The sequence below is a fragment of the Petromyzon marinus genome, chromosome 21 (assembly GCF_048934315.1).
Source record: "Petromyzon marinus isolate PM22_M1 ecotype Great Lakes invasive population chromosome 21, UKy_Petmar_22M1.pri1.0, whole genome shotgun sequence".
NCBI classification, from domain to species: domain Eukaryota; kingdom Metazoa; phylum Chordata; class Hyperoartia; order Petromyzontiformes; family Petromyzontidae; genus Petromyzon; species Petromyzon marinus.
The window spans coordinates 13,022,810-13,037,865 of NC_133687.1; the positions used below are offsets into that span (position 1 = coordinate 13,022,810).

General features: G+C 47.9%; 1 protein-coding gene across 4 annotated transcripts in view; it reads left to right on the forward strand.

The window, feature by feature from the left end:
- Positions 1 to 11,310: 11,310 nt before the first annotated feature.
- The window catches only part of LOC116944610 (muscleblind-like protein 2a), a 46,947-nt gene continuing 43,201 nt past the window's right edge, over positions 11,311 to 15,056 (forward strand). For 2 of the 4 annotated variants that reach the window (XM_032958330.2, XM_032958331.2), the window contains exon 1: positions 11,312 to 11,618. The gene's annotated coding sequence lies outside the window, so the exon portion shown is untranslated. Of the gene's footprint in view, positions 11,619 to 15,056 lie in introns of all 4 variants that reach the window. The other 2 variants (XM_032958328.2, XM_032958329.2) reach the window with 2 other exon arrangements.

Here is a 15,056-nt window from a genome sequence, read left to right on the forward strand (position 1 = left end):
CGGAAGACCGCCCACCTATTCCGGATGGTACTTCCGTCTTCCGGAAGATACTTCCGTCTCCCGGAAGATATTTTCCTCTTCCGGAAGATACGACGTTGAGTGAGCAGCGGAGACTTCCGGAAGAGGAAGATGACCCCCATTGACCGTACGATTCCTAGCCGATTAAATCCATACTATTCTTTGGTTCTTTCGGTAAAGTCACGTAGGTATAAAATTTAAATAAATCACGTTTCGATCGCAACACAAGCAATCGTCATCACGTGACTTTACCGAAAGAGCCAAGAGTATGGATTCCTGCAGCTCACGAAAGCTTCAAATCAAGACCGATGAAATATGTTCGATCAATCGATCTCTTTCGTCACTTCGGTATTCAGATCTAAGAATCTAATTATTCCACAGTCGTGTGTGCGTGTGTGGTCCCAGGCGATTTTAAAATATTCGATGCGTGTCCGTGGCTACAATAGTCGTTATTAATCGATTAATCTGGAAGTTTAGATTCTACCACGTGGGTTACGCTGCTCTAGACATGTTTAGCGTTTTTTTTTGTGTGCAATGTCAAACTTCAACAAATGTCTCCCTGCTCGTTCGATCCAACGGTGTAAATTCCACGTCTTTGTGGCAGGGCCATTCCATCCGGAGAGAAACCACTGTTGACCTCCATCCCAAAGTGGTACATATTTCACCGATCGTGAATTAACGATAATGGTTGACGATTGTTGGTGATGAGGGTAGCAGTGATAGTGGTGATGGTAATGATGTAGGTGCTTTTGCTGTTGCTAATAGCGATGCTGGTGATAATGATGATGTTGGTGATGTTCAGGCCGGGAATAATTATAGAGGTTGTGGTGGAAGTGATGTTATACTGGTAGGATAACCTCCTGCTTACACCAGCCCACAGAGGAGTATTGTGTCCGTCCGTCCGTCGTGCATCCAAAAATGGGAGAGGTGGGGCTGGGTGGAGAGGGGAGGGTGGGGAGGGGAGGGTGGGGAGGGGCTGGGTGGGAGGGGTGGGGTTGGGTGGAGAGGGGCTGGTCACCCCGTGGTGCCCTTATAAAACTCAACGTTTAACCTACTCGCACCGGCTTGTGCGCGCCCTCACAGTCGGGCATATTGTGCGGAATACACCACGTGGTGCCGCCGTTGACCCCGGCCATTGACCGAGCAACCCAACGTTTCTACCAGCTCCCTCCGCAGGAATGTGTTTGTGATCACTTGAATGTTGCAGGAAGTATTGCCACTGTTTCAACAGACCAAAAATTTCCCAGTGAGCCTGAGCCTATCAACACTGTCATCAAGTTCAACACCATGCCACCAGTACAAATCAATTCCTGCCACCCGAATGCAGATGCAAGTTCCCAGACGCTGATATTGCTGCTGCTGCCGATAATGAAGGATTGTTATCACGCTTGTTTACCCAGCTAAGTTTTACTGAGTCAATACTTTTTTTAGGAGGGTCCTGCCAAGTTTTCGCAGTAGGGGGCGACAACTGTGATGTTGATCTGTGTGTAATCCCAATAGAGCAATTCATAGGTAACTAGCTGTACCCGGCGTAACATATCTAGCAGATGTTAAATAACGTTTCACGATTTTTTATATTAGTATCTAAAGATAGAAGCTATAGATAGAAGATAGATACAAAAATAAAGAACATATAAGAATATTAATCTCTGCAGTCACGAAAGCTTTAAATCAAAATTTAAGATATGAAAAGATATATACAAAATATTAAATATCACTTTGAAATAAATACATCATGGATATTGCCTCCATAGTGTCTTGCTGAGGTACGTAATAGTTGTTAAATGTAATCTTTAGTAAAAAATTGAAATCTGAAAAGATTCATACACTTGGAAATTCAACTGAAGAAAGCTATACTCTAGAGCTAAAATTTCACAATTCAAAGCAATACATCATGGATATTTCTTCCATAGTTTCTCCTCTTTGGAGCCGAATTAGACGATCCAGGAACTGGAAACCAGCTGAGTTGTTGCAGACATCTTTAGCCTTTTTTATATAGAGATTTTTCAGCATCCGGATGCTTGTCCAACAATACCAGTCCCATTGTATATTTTAGTTTTTTCTTAGACATGGGTGGAAACCCATGCATAACAGGGGGAGAACATACACACCTCAAACAGAAAGGTGCCAGAGTCGGGAATAAAACGGGGGGGGGGGGGAGGGGGGGGCTTCTTCTGGTGAAACGCGAGTGTTACAATTGCGCAGCCAGCCGATGACGATGGCATTTGGGCTCATCTAAAACCCTGGATCTCAATTCAAGCAATGTGTTTTTTCTTCAAATTCTGCTCCATGCATTCTCTCCACGTCGCCACTCATTTTCCAACAGTGAACACCTGATGATAACGATGATGATGGGTTGAATCGAGGAAGCCCAAGCAACAGTTCCACTCGCATGGTTAAATAGAGAGGGCATCTCGCCCATGGTGATCTGGCGGTGGCAGGGCCCGGGGGGGGGGGGGGGGGTCCGACCCAGGATGTGTGTTCACATGCGATAGCGGCGGGGACAGCAACAGCGCACCATGACGGCCACGCGCCACTTGTGCAACACGTGCATTGCACAACCGCTGTGCAATACGGCGCCAGCCGTTCACTGGGTCCGTGATGGTCACGTCCCATGACACTGACGAGCCTTGCGTCTGGGCGTCTCTCTGAATTACCAAACGAACTAAACCAAAGTTTTAGTTTTATTTGACCAGTTAAGGTCCATTGAGCTATATAGCGCTTTTTTCTCTCTCTCAGAAGCGACCTGGCCATCACAAATTATATTGTAGCAATGTTGGAGCCACTGAACCAGAACTGCTGAGGTCATGAGTTCAAGCCCTGGGACTGGACAGAGATATATAAATATATGAGAGGGATTCAGAGTGGCCACACAGGTCATGTGATTTACAGGAGGCTTGTGCTGATTTAGATTAATGCTTTTTTTGTAATCATCTCGCTGTAACTATCGCAGGCAGGGCCGGATTAAAAATGTGTAGGCCCCTGGGTTAAAGGTATTGAGAGGCCCCCAGTAGTATTTTCAAAAGGAAAACAAAGCTAAAGAAACATACAATTTATTTCTACAAGGCCTCCAAATAAAATTCAGCATTCACAAGTGAAATAACTTTTCACTTAATCTCTGGAGGCCCTCCAGCTGGCGGAGGTCCCTGGGCTGTAGCCCCTAAAGCCCCCTTGCCTTAATCTGGCCCTGATCGCAGGACTGAGCAACTGCAGCTGGAGTTCAACTGTTGGCTGCTTTCTCAGTGGATAATTGGCAAGCAGATCCAACTACAACTAGGTCTGCTCATCCTCAAAAATAATTGCGCTATCTCCCAAGGCCACATGCGTGCCCACAACTGGTTTGTATTTTTGTCCCTTTCCAGCAAATAAAAATAGCAGATACAGTTTTTCTGTACCATCAAGTTACCTTTTCTTTACAGTATTCTGTTTAGATCCAGCTCGATAGATTTAAAACCCATATATACTTAGGTTTTGTTTGGTAAATAATATTTGACCAAATAAAAAAATATATATTCAATAATTGATTAGTAAACCCATGTGTGCAGACCCTGACGTGTTATCCCCTCAACTGCGTGATTTGGTTTTCTCCATATCGTTCAGTTTCTGGTAAAATCCTAATTACGACGCTTATTTACCCAGGCAAGCCTAACCGATCCTCATGACTCTATTGCAGGCGGGTCTTGCCACCTTTTCACAACAGGGGTGCGATGGTTGCTATGCACTGTACTATATAATGGCAATCGACTAATTGTGGTGTAATTTGTTTTATATGGCAACTTTGGACCATGAAACCAAACGATCGTGGAATTGAATTGGCCAAACATGCCAATGTAACAGCACCCTTCTGAAAATATTCTTGAGACTCAGCGACGCTTTGAACTCTGCAATAGTAAATGTACAGCCCTTTTGCATGGAAGTATGTTGAAGTTATTTCACAAGGTACGTAGCTAACCGTGCTAATCGGAGGTGTGGGGGAAGGACAACAAACTAAACACAAGAAATTCGCTTTCTATTTTCCACTCCACAGCAGGATGAATGTCTCTCCCACACAATAAGCGCATGTTTTATTTTTGTATTACAATAATTCAACCACGCTGGTAAGGGCGGGTAGGTGAAGAGGAAAAGGTAAGGACCGGTTCTGGTATCACCCGCCTCACTAATGTTTGCCATGGCCAAGAACCGAACTCAGACCAGCAGGTTCATAACAGCGTGCTAACTACGGTACTATTGCCCTGCCCAATATATGCCGTAACATCAATATTGCTGTATTGTACTAGTTTTTTTCTGCTCTACCAGTGGTCGGGGATAAGTCTGTCCATTCGACGGCCGCTGCTGAAATTCCAATGAAGCGGTACTACTACATTTTTTCCACCCAAGATGGGTCATTGGCCGAGTCCTAGATAGGAAATTGAATGTGAATTGGGCGCTTTAATTCACAGTCCACTCAACTGCAAGAGACAGATGTTGTAAAAAGACTAACACTTTATTTTTTGCATAATTATTGAACTCTGTATTTTTTTAAATTAATGCTGCAATATTTTTTTTATTTAAAAGTACATTTTAACATGTACATTTTTAAAAGTACTATTATGGATTATTCATTAATAAAATGCCATTCAATTATTCAGTATTTGTATTATTTAAATGTCACGAACCCACTTACTGTGCTGCCACCTCCTGGTCCACTCGCAGGCCAGTGGGTTTGCGAGTTTCATGCGTCTATATGTGATCCATCAATCCTTTTCTCCGAAGGACGTTTTCTCATTGGAAAAAGTGACCATTATGAGCCCTCTTCGAGAGACCCCCAGACCCAAAACTTGAAACCAATATTTCAGCATTGCAGACTCCTTGTCTCTGTCATGGCCATTATGAACCCTCTAAGAGACATATATTCAGACCCACAGTATGAACCTGTGATCTATGTTGCTTCAGTGTATGATATATGATAGGCACTCAGACCTGGGGCTTGAACCCAGAATATTATCAGTTCCAGCTCCGTCTTCCTGATAACTATGGCCATTATGAACCATCTTAGAGAGCGAGAGGGACACCCAGACCCTGGGCTAGACCCCAGGGCTTAGCAGTGGCTTTTGGCTGGCCATCGAACAAAGATGGTCACTGCATCGCGCGCTTTAAGATGTGCTTCTGCAGCCGTCTGGAATGCTGTTCTTTCCAATATTAGGAAGCCACTAGAGCTATGCATTTTTAAAATCTCGATTTAAATCTCATTTCTTTAAAACTGCTTTTTGTGTTTAGTCTGTTATCTATTCCCCGAACCTCCGATTAGCACAGTTGGCTACGTGCGGTGCGAAAGAAGTTCATATGTACAGCAGTGTTGGCTCAGCTTTTTGACACAGCCAATGTGGACCTCCTGAGAGAGAGAGAGGAACGCCCGGTATCGAAGGCTCTAACCCAGTGGTTACTGACATCGTGAACCATCTGAGCCAGCCGGCTTCCTCACATTCATACTTTCAGTCACGTGGGTCTTTTTTTCGTAAATATTTTTCATTCCATCGCCTCCTCTTGAAGTCGCGACTCCACAGGTCACTCGACAAAATGCCGTGGAAAATGTTTTAAAGGAATTTTGTGTGTTTGTCTCTTTTTTTTCGACTTGCAAACTCGCATTGATTGTACACTCATTGCCGAACAACACTAACCGGGCCCACATACTTCACCCAAACGGTAACACATTAAACTGGAATAAATTAGTGCATTTAACCAGCACCTGATTAATAATCTATATTAATAATTAATAATTTACAGGTCTTTGACAGTCCATTGCTATATGAAGGTTCTCTCCCTATGCCGTATCCAGTCATGGGGGTTGTTTGACCATACTTCACCACGCTGGTCAGTGTGGGTTGGTGGCACTGAAGAGGGTGGAGGTTCAAGTCGCCACTGATGTGAACCGTGATCGGGAATTGAACTCGTGACATTGGTTTCATAGCACAGCACGCAAACCAGAGCGCCACTAATTTTTGGAAAGACAAAAAATGGCCATCTCAATGGACAGACTGGCAATGGTTATTAGGGAATGAGGAATTTCCACCTGTATATCATGGGCCACCAAGCTTAGAATTGCTAGATTTTGTGGTTTGGGAGCGTTTAGTTCATGTTAGCACGCTTGGAAACCTTACAGTGCGAAAGAAACTCATCATATTAACGTATGAGTTAGAGCACCGGTGCTGTAAGCCCCATGCTGCGCTCTAAACTTTGCCATCTGAATTGGAATCCCGGCCAAGGCGAACATGAGTGGCGAGTAATTTCTGTTCCAGTCGTGAGCATCCCTCCCTCCTTCACCAACCCATACTTACCAGCGTGGTGAAGTATGGTGAAACAACCCGCACAATAAACAGTTTGTGAAGGGCTTCATACAGCAGTGTATTGAACAATGGACTGTAAACTCCTCATTAGAAATATAAATTGTAAATCAGATGGTGGTAAAAAAAATAAAAGCTAATCTATTTCGAGTTTCATTCCCGGCCGCGGCTAAAATCAGTGGTGAGTTGATATCTGAACCTATAATAAGCCTCCCTTCCCCCTTCACCAACTTGCACTGAATAGCATGATGAAGTATGGTGAAAAATACCCCCAAGGCCAACAGTGTTGGGAGGCCTTTTCATCCAGCAGTAGATTAATAAAGGGGGCGCCACAACGGCGAGTTGTTTAACTACCTCGCCTGGCATTCAGGTGGTGGTGGGTTCAATTTCAATCCTAACGCCTGTATATTTGGAGTTTGCATGTTCTCCCCGTGGTCACGTGGATTTTTCTCCGGATCCTGGTTTTTTCCTCCATATTTAGAAAACATGCGTTTAGAGTATTTGGCTGCTATAAATTTCCACATGATAAGCCACTGTTGAGCTATCATTTGTGACCAGGTTGCTTCTGGAAAAGAGCTATGTAGCTCAGCGGACCTGACTTGGTAAAATGTTTTTGAAAGATAGTTTTAGTAGTTTAAAGGACTGTACAAATCTAGTTCGTGTTTTGTTGGGTTAACTTTTTTTTCACCATTACCTTAGGTGGCCGTGTGGCTCAGAGCTCAAAAATGCTGAGCGAACACTGCTCGGATCTGGGGTTCAAATCCGCGTTTCAGCCGCCTGTGATTAAACCAGCTCCTCAAGTGTAGTGATTTTATGTTATATAAGCCCATTCACCAATGGACAAACACAAACAAAAACCCATCACATTCAAAACATTTCTGCACTGCATTTTCTGGCAAAAATTCCAGCTCTGAGCATTAAAATATTGGGTTGACACTGTCATGTGACGGGAATACTTCTCAGTGGGTGGAAGAGTGGGTGGAAGAGTGGGTGGAAGAGTGGGTGGAAGAGTGGGTGGAAGAGTGGGTGGAAGAGTGGGTGGAAGAGTGGGTGGAAGAGTGGGTGGAAGAGTGGGTGGAAGAGTGGGTGGGAGAGTGGGTGGGAGAGTGGGTGGGAGAGTGGTGCCCTCCTTATTGTGTGGCGTATAGGTCACTTGAAAGCATCTCAGAGATAACTCTCCGATGTCCCCTTCTGTGGGCTGTTCCCTAAAACGAAGGGTTGCGCTGCTGCTGCTCCGATGTCGTAACATCCCCCGGCGAAATTGCTATAAACGTTTGGCAAAAGTAAATGGACAACAAAGAGGACATCTCCACACTTCTAGCCCATGGAAAGCAGCCCCAGTTGACTTTTAAATGGAATTGCAGTTTCAAAATCCCTCTATCTTCAGTGCAACAGAGTTATTTTGGGAGGGATGCAATACAGTTAAAAACATGTATTTCTAAACATGGCTCCCAATCCCTTATCTCACGGCAAAAAGGGACACAGAGACTAAAATCCGTCCAAATTTCAAAGGAGAAGCCTCCACACGTGAAAAATTTTGCACACTTTTGCCTTATCTGCTGACAGTGCAGGGCCCCTTTAAAGTCTGGCAGCCCATGCTAAGGTAATAGCGGGGGGTGCAGGTTGCCATGGCAATAACCAATCGGGTTGTCCCATTGGATGTCTTCCCTGGGGTTCAAGGGTTAGGTACTGCAGTTCGGCTCTCTAGGTGGACTCTACCACTGCCCCAATGGGGGGGGGGGGGGAGCCGTGGTTTTGTGGGCTAAACCATGGTGCATTTTGCATTCTTGCACGGTGTGTTGCGTTACGTGGGGGATCTATTGGACCGGTACTGGGCCTTGCCTAACGTCGACTCAGCCTCAAATGAGTACCTGGTTCCGGTGGTGTAAGCATCGCGATTGGGGGAGACAAAGGCGGCCGGGCGTGGTGCTGGCCACCTAACCCCCCTCGTATACCGCGCCGGCCTTCATAGGTGCTTGCTCACAGCACTTGACCCAACAGTCTTTGAAAGTCTATACGGGGGATCTTTGTCTTTGTTGTTTGAGGTTTCTATTGGCAGTCTCTGTGTACCGCTTAAAAACGCCCTCCCGAAAATTTTTTAAATTGTTTATTTATTAATTGTATTATGTAACAAAATTAGAACTGGTTTATTTCAGTAAATGATTCATCTACCGATTTTCCAGTTACATTTAATCGGATAGCTTGCAAATAGTTGGGCGAGTGGATGTGTGGGTGGGGGGGACAAAAAGTCTGATTTCTGGTTACCGCGTGTGCCGCTGGACGGGAGGTGAAGGGCGGGGCTTGGTGACGTCACCAGCAGCTGAGTCACACTGGGCGTGCCTTGTAGGGGCTTTCCTGCCTTCGGAAGGCTGTTATTTGTCAAGGCGGCCTCAAGTGATCGACCAACAGGAGAGTGGTCAATTACATGTTTTAGTTGTTGATTTTTTACTTATGTCCCCAGTATCAGACAAAGTCACCGATTGACAAAACACCCAGATTGGACCTAATATAAATTTTGTTTTATCTCAGAACATAAGCAGGGTTGTGCATGAATAGTTTTTGATGGGGCGACTACGATGCATGAACAGGTGTTGACAGGCATTTGGGCGACGTAGAGAGGGGCTTTGCAGCAAAATCCATTATTGGGCTGTGCTTCTACGCTCCTCGCCTTCACTAACTCGCAGTGACTCAGCGTGAAGTATGGTCTAATAACCCCCCGCAACCCACACGCTGTGGGGAAGTGGCCGTCGATCAGTTGTCTGACGGTGAGGGGGGGGTGTTGTAGTTCTGCACATCTTTAGTGGCTGCACCTCAGAGCTCGACATCCTCCCTGACCTGTCCAGTGCTGCCACAGAGAATTCCGGGCTCGGATTGGCCTGTTCAGCCATCTGGGCACTCATCAAAACCCAACAAAATGACAAACGCGCCACGGTCACCGTCAACTATGATGGACGAACAAGAAGAGAAGTGCACCACCCTGTGTTAGTCATCGGAGTTTTATGGTACCTCGAAATTAACTTAATGTGGCCTCTGTATCCACACCAGGGTTATCACTTGTGCACTTGTGATGACCTGGAATGAGTGGCAGTCGCATGCTGACCCACCCAAACTGGAACACCTGTGAAAAAGAGCTTCATTGCTCATCGGATTTTCCTCCTGCAGTCCAAATAAATATTCTGATTCTGAATGAAACATTTTTTTGTTTAACCTCACATTCTGCAAGAAAGAAAATTAATTATATATTTAATGCGATTGTTCTTGGGCAGTTGTTGCCGTATACTTGATGATGTGTTTTATCACGCGTGACCGAAGCACAGATTCGGATCCATATCAGCGATGTCGACTCCCGACTTCTGAGCCACCCGATCACGCGTACACAACGTGGGGTTCACGTTTTCAATATATCGGACAGACCGGTTGGTTGCTGCCGTAGGAATAAGACACAGGTCTGCTTTGATCAATGATCATCAGCCATGTTTGATCCACTGCTTGAGTCAGGAATCCGCACATATGTCACCATCCCATACAGTGTCGCGATGTCACAATCCATCTCACTCCCACACTGATCTCGTCGCTACATCTCCACAGTGGTCAAATGCTTGTATATTGAACTTATCTCGTACCGTATGTGGCCAACCGTGCTAATCGGAGGTGTGAAAGGCCGGTACGGCACACGAGGGGATGGGTGGCCAACACCACGGCCAGCCGCCTTTATCCCCTCGTGGCAATGTTTAGTACATCGCACCAAGTACTCATTTGAGGCTGAGTCGATCTTGGGGAGGCCCAGGACAGGTTCACATAATCGTCGCCATCCACACCACCATCATCACCCACACGCACTACCGACAGCAGCACTCAACCACCACCCACCACAACATTGCGCTTGGTCATCCTCTTACGCGTGATCCCTCCTCTGTAATTCCGTGACCGGTCTCGTCCATAGATCGGTCATCCTTCACGATGTGATGATGGGTCCTACCCGAACAAATGTTTCATCCATGGGTTCCTATTTATCTGCATGATTGCAAGCATGCACCTCCACATTGCGGATTGGTGCCCTTGCCAGATTTAGTTTCAAGTTCGCTGTCGGTATCCGTGTTTCCAATACACATTGGATAGTAGGTATTGTGCACTGATTGGAAACATGTCTTATTTCGGGGCAGTGGTAGCAATGCATGGCTGTAATCCAGCACTACGGAGACGAGGGTTAGGGGATCGCACAAAATGTTGTGAAATTCCCTTCCGATGAGCAGGTGCCATTGCACGGCCACCAACAGCAGTGACGATCATCTGAACCAATCCTGGGTCTCCCCTCGGTCAACTCAGCCTTAAATAAGTAACTGGTCCTGTGTGTGTATCCATTGTCACTAGGGAGACAAAGGCGGACGGGCATGGTGCTGGCCACCCACCCCCTCGTGTTGTTTACCCATGACAGCCTCACTGAGTCTAATGACTATATTTTTTTAGGGGGGTCCTGCCAAATTATCGCAGTAGGGGGCGATGATTGCTATGTACGACGTTTCTGTAGATTCCGATGGAGAAAATAGCGGGTACAATTTATATTTTTTTAACTTGGTCTAATTTATGAATATGTATTTTGTTGCTTTCCTCGTGCAGTCTCAGTGTCACTTGTTTCTCTGCCCCGCAACCCACTTACAAACAGATTTGAGTGGCGAACTAAGTGCAAAACCCGCTGAAAGTTCAAGCTGTTTGACCCAAATGCGGGCAACTTTTCACCACCCTCCCATCCAATTCAAACATTAGCCCCGCCCACACGCCCACAAAGCCACGCCCACATTCTCACGAGCCCCGCCCGTTTTATCATCAGCCCACCCCGCCCCTATGATCCACAAACTCCGCCCAAAGAAAGCCCAGGCCCCGCCCATAGGGCCCGCAAGCCCCGCTCACCCAGATTTAAGCCCCGCCTTCTCGATCTCAAGCCCTAAGCACGCGGCGGCGGAGTGGGGGAGGAGCGAGTTCTATAATCAACGCCCTTTCCGGTGACGTCACGTCCAGTTCCGCTACGAGCCCCCCCCCCCTGCCCCTGTCTGCCCAGCGACAATGGCGTGAGGCGCGGCTCGCGTAGAGAGGCAGGGCCGCGATTACAGCTCCACGACCGAGTCTCCCGCTCTCATCTCTCTCTCTCTTTCCTCGCTCTCTCTCCTCGCTCTGTCCCTCTCTCTCTCCAGCCGCCTCGCTCTCACGCGCGGTCTACAACGCCGCGCTGAGCGAGCGGAACGAGGTTGTCGCTCGGATTTGGGCGAGGAGTGGCATTGAGGGGTGAGTGCGTATGTGCGCTCGCTCGTGCGTGTGTGTGTGTGAGCGCGCACCTAGCCTGGCACAGTCGCCGCGGTGATGTCACCGCGGCTTGGTGGTTGTGTGTGTGTGTGCGCGCGCCCTCTCCCTGCGGTCGTGTTTGTCTCCGGGCGAGTATGTGCGTGTGTACCTAGCCTGGTACAAGCGCCGTGGTGACGTCAGCACCGAATGATGGTTTTCGCGTGTGTGTGTGCGTGTTTGGTGTGTGTCGGTGTACAAATGCGCGCGTCTCTTGTGTGAGCTGTCGGTTAACTCGTAACACCTAGGCCTGCCCCGTGACCTGCTAAGTAAGCCTTCGACGCATCACGTGGTCGCGGGAGTGCACCTAGCCGGGCACGAAGCGCTGCGGGTTACGTCAACGTCACTCCGTGCGAATGGGGCGACCTGTTGTGCTGGTGCGTGTGTTTACGGATGGTTTATGTATGTGCGTTTGTGAATATATTACACATGCGTGCCCTTGTGAGTCTGGATGGGTGCCTGTGCGTCTGCGCGCGTGGGCTAGGAGCGGCAGTGTAGCGGTTCGCGCTACGCTGCGCTACGAACCTGGTGACCCGGGTTCGATTCCCGCTCACGGCCACCAACACCACACTGACGATTACCTGAACCGGCCCTGGGCCTCCCGTAGGTCGACTCGGCCTCAAATGAGTACCTGGTGCGATGTGGATACATCGCCACTGGAGCGATAAAGGCGGCCGGGCGTGGTGCTGGCCACCCACCCCCTCGTAGTGTGCTGTGCCGGACTTCATCGGTGATCGCTCACAGCACTTGCCCCTACAGTCTGTTCAGGCTATACGGGGGGGTGGGGGGTCTTTATTCTAGGCAGTTAACGTGTTTTATGTATGTGTGTGTGTGAATGTGGATGCACTCGCTGTACGTGATTTAGATGTGTTTGCGTATTTTCCGAATCGGAATCTGTATACGGTGCTGGAGGAATCCGATGAGCTATAAAGCTCTTTATCGCACGTGTCCGGCGGGGGCGGTGTTGGAAAGTGATATTGTTGTGCTTGTGTGATACATGCCGTCACCGACACGCGCTGACCGACGTGTTGAAGTGTGGCACAAAATAACCTTAACGACCCGCCCGGCCGTGAAGAAGCCCTCAACCAGTAGTGGATTGTCAGCGGACTGTGTTACATGTAGCTACGTCTGTTTCCTTTAGCTGTGAATGTCCCCGTGTCTCTCCCCCTGCATTCATGCCCATCCTCTCCATCCCCGTCTATCCCTCTTTCCTGTTTCTAAATCGCAGCGTCTTTCCCTCTTAAGCGTGTGTTTGTATCATTTTATTGTCCGTATCTGCGTATCTCTCTATCTCAGAGTGTTTTAGTACCAATGTTTCACTGTGTCGACGTCTCAGAGGATCTGTTTCTCTCCTGTCTTAATATGTCCTTTACCCTAGTGTGTGTCTCTGTCTCTCTGAGTGCCTTTCCGCTCGCTTTGTGCGTCTCTAAAAACGAATGTCTCTATCTCCGTTGTTGTCTTTGCATCTGTATCTAAGTGTATACGTGTGTACCATCGTGTCTCTTTGCATATCATTGTTTCAGTATCTTGGGTCTCACTGGCTGTATATGTGGCCTCTCTGCCTTAGGGTCTATAACCTAAAGCATGTCTCTGTGCTCGTGTCGGTGTTAATGTGTGTTTTTATGCTTTTTCAATTTCTCAACTGGATCACAGTCTCGGCGTCAATGTGTCTACGGCTCAATGCGTTCCCTCAGTCTCTCTTGCTAACAAGCACGTCCATCATATTGTATCGTTACCATGAATTTTGGGAAATTAACCTCCCTGGGCAGACGCTACCACACGTCCCACGCACAGTTTAGTGGAGCACATGGTCTGTGTAGACTCTGCATCCCTTGTCCCTGTAAATTCCTTGTCTCTGACCTTCTTTGCGTCTTCCTGTGCCGTACTTATGACCTTATCTCTCTTTGCATGTCCCGCCTATTTCTCTATCTCGCGCATCTTCGGTTCGATCTCCCTCTTGTCCTTGTGCTTTCACTCGCGCACGGCCTGTTGTCTGATGGCCCAGTTGTCTCGATTTCTGTCCCTAACTCTGACGTCTCTGACTCATTTGTCTCCTCTCTCCCAATCCATTTCCCTCACACTCAACTCATCCCTCCTGAATATCTCCCACTCCCTCGTCTCTCCCACTCATCCCTCCCACTCATCCCTCCACACTCTCTCTTCGTCTCTCCACTTCCCACCCACCCACTCTCTCTCTCACCGGCTCTCCTCCCGTCGCTTTCTCTAGCAGAAACACGGATACGTAAAGTAAATTAACAAATAAAAGGTGCGCTCCTACTCTCCTGCCACTCTCCCTTTCTCCCACTGTTTACTCTCTTGTGTATCTATACAATCTGTCTCCCCCCCCCTCTCACTCCCTTCTCTCTTTTACATCTCCTCTCAATCGGTGTCATCTGTCATCTCCCCCGTCGCCCTCTACGATCTCTGCTGTTCTGCTCTCTCCGTCCTTCCTCTCCCCATGCCTACTTTCCCTCTCCGCCCTTCTCGCTTTGCTCTCACAATCTTTCTTTTCCTCGCTCTCCATCTTCCTCCGTCTCTCATTGCCTTCTCTCCTTCTCTCCATCCCTTTACCCCTCCCACGTCTCTCTCTCGGATCTTCCTGTCTTCCTCTCGTATTTCCCCCTCTTTGCACTTTCCCTCTGCTATCTTTGCCCGCGCGACTTCTCCCGCTCCTCTCTGCCTCCCTCTCATCTCTTCTTGTCCACCTCCCGCCGTTTGCTCTGCCGTGCTTTTATCGCTCCCTCTCTCCTTTCCATCACCCTCTCCTTCTGCGTCCTCCCTCCGTCTCTCCCTCCTCCATCTCCTCCCTCCCACACTCACACACGTGGCCCCGAGGCTACCACCGCCGCTGCCGCCAGCTTAGTAATTCATTTTTTATTTAGGGTTGTTTAATTATTTTTGAATATCTCGCCGCTGACTGTACGGGGTTGTGTTTTTTTTTGCCCACTCTCTTCACGCAGTGCGAGAGCGTGTCGGAACCCGCTCGCTCAACACCGCGCCTCAAATCATTCCCCCCCCCTCCGCCCACAACGCTTCCACCGAGGCTGCCACGGTTTCAGTTGCTTTGCCAGGAACGATTTTCATTTATTTATTTCATGAATTTCAGGTTGTGACAATTGTACGTGGAGGCGGGGTGGGGGGGAATATATTTAACAAAAATGTTTGTGCATTTTTATCAGTGTTGAGAGAATACTGACAGCAGCCGCTTCAGGCCCCACTACCTAGGTGCACCTTGAGGCCACGTAAATTTGTCGAAGGCTCACTGGCAGGTCATCGGAGAGAGCCCCAAGGTTGGATTCATTATTGGTTGACCGACTGAGATGACTGAAAGAGAGACGTACACAAAGACAAATCTCCAGTATAGCCTTCACTGACTGTTGGGGC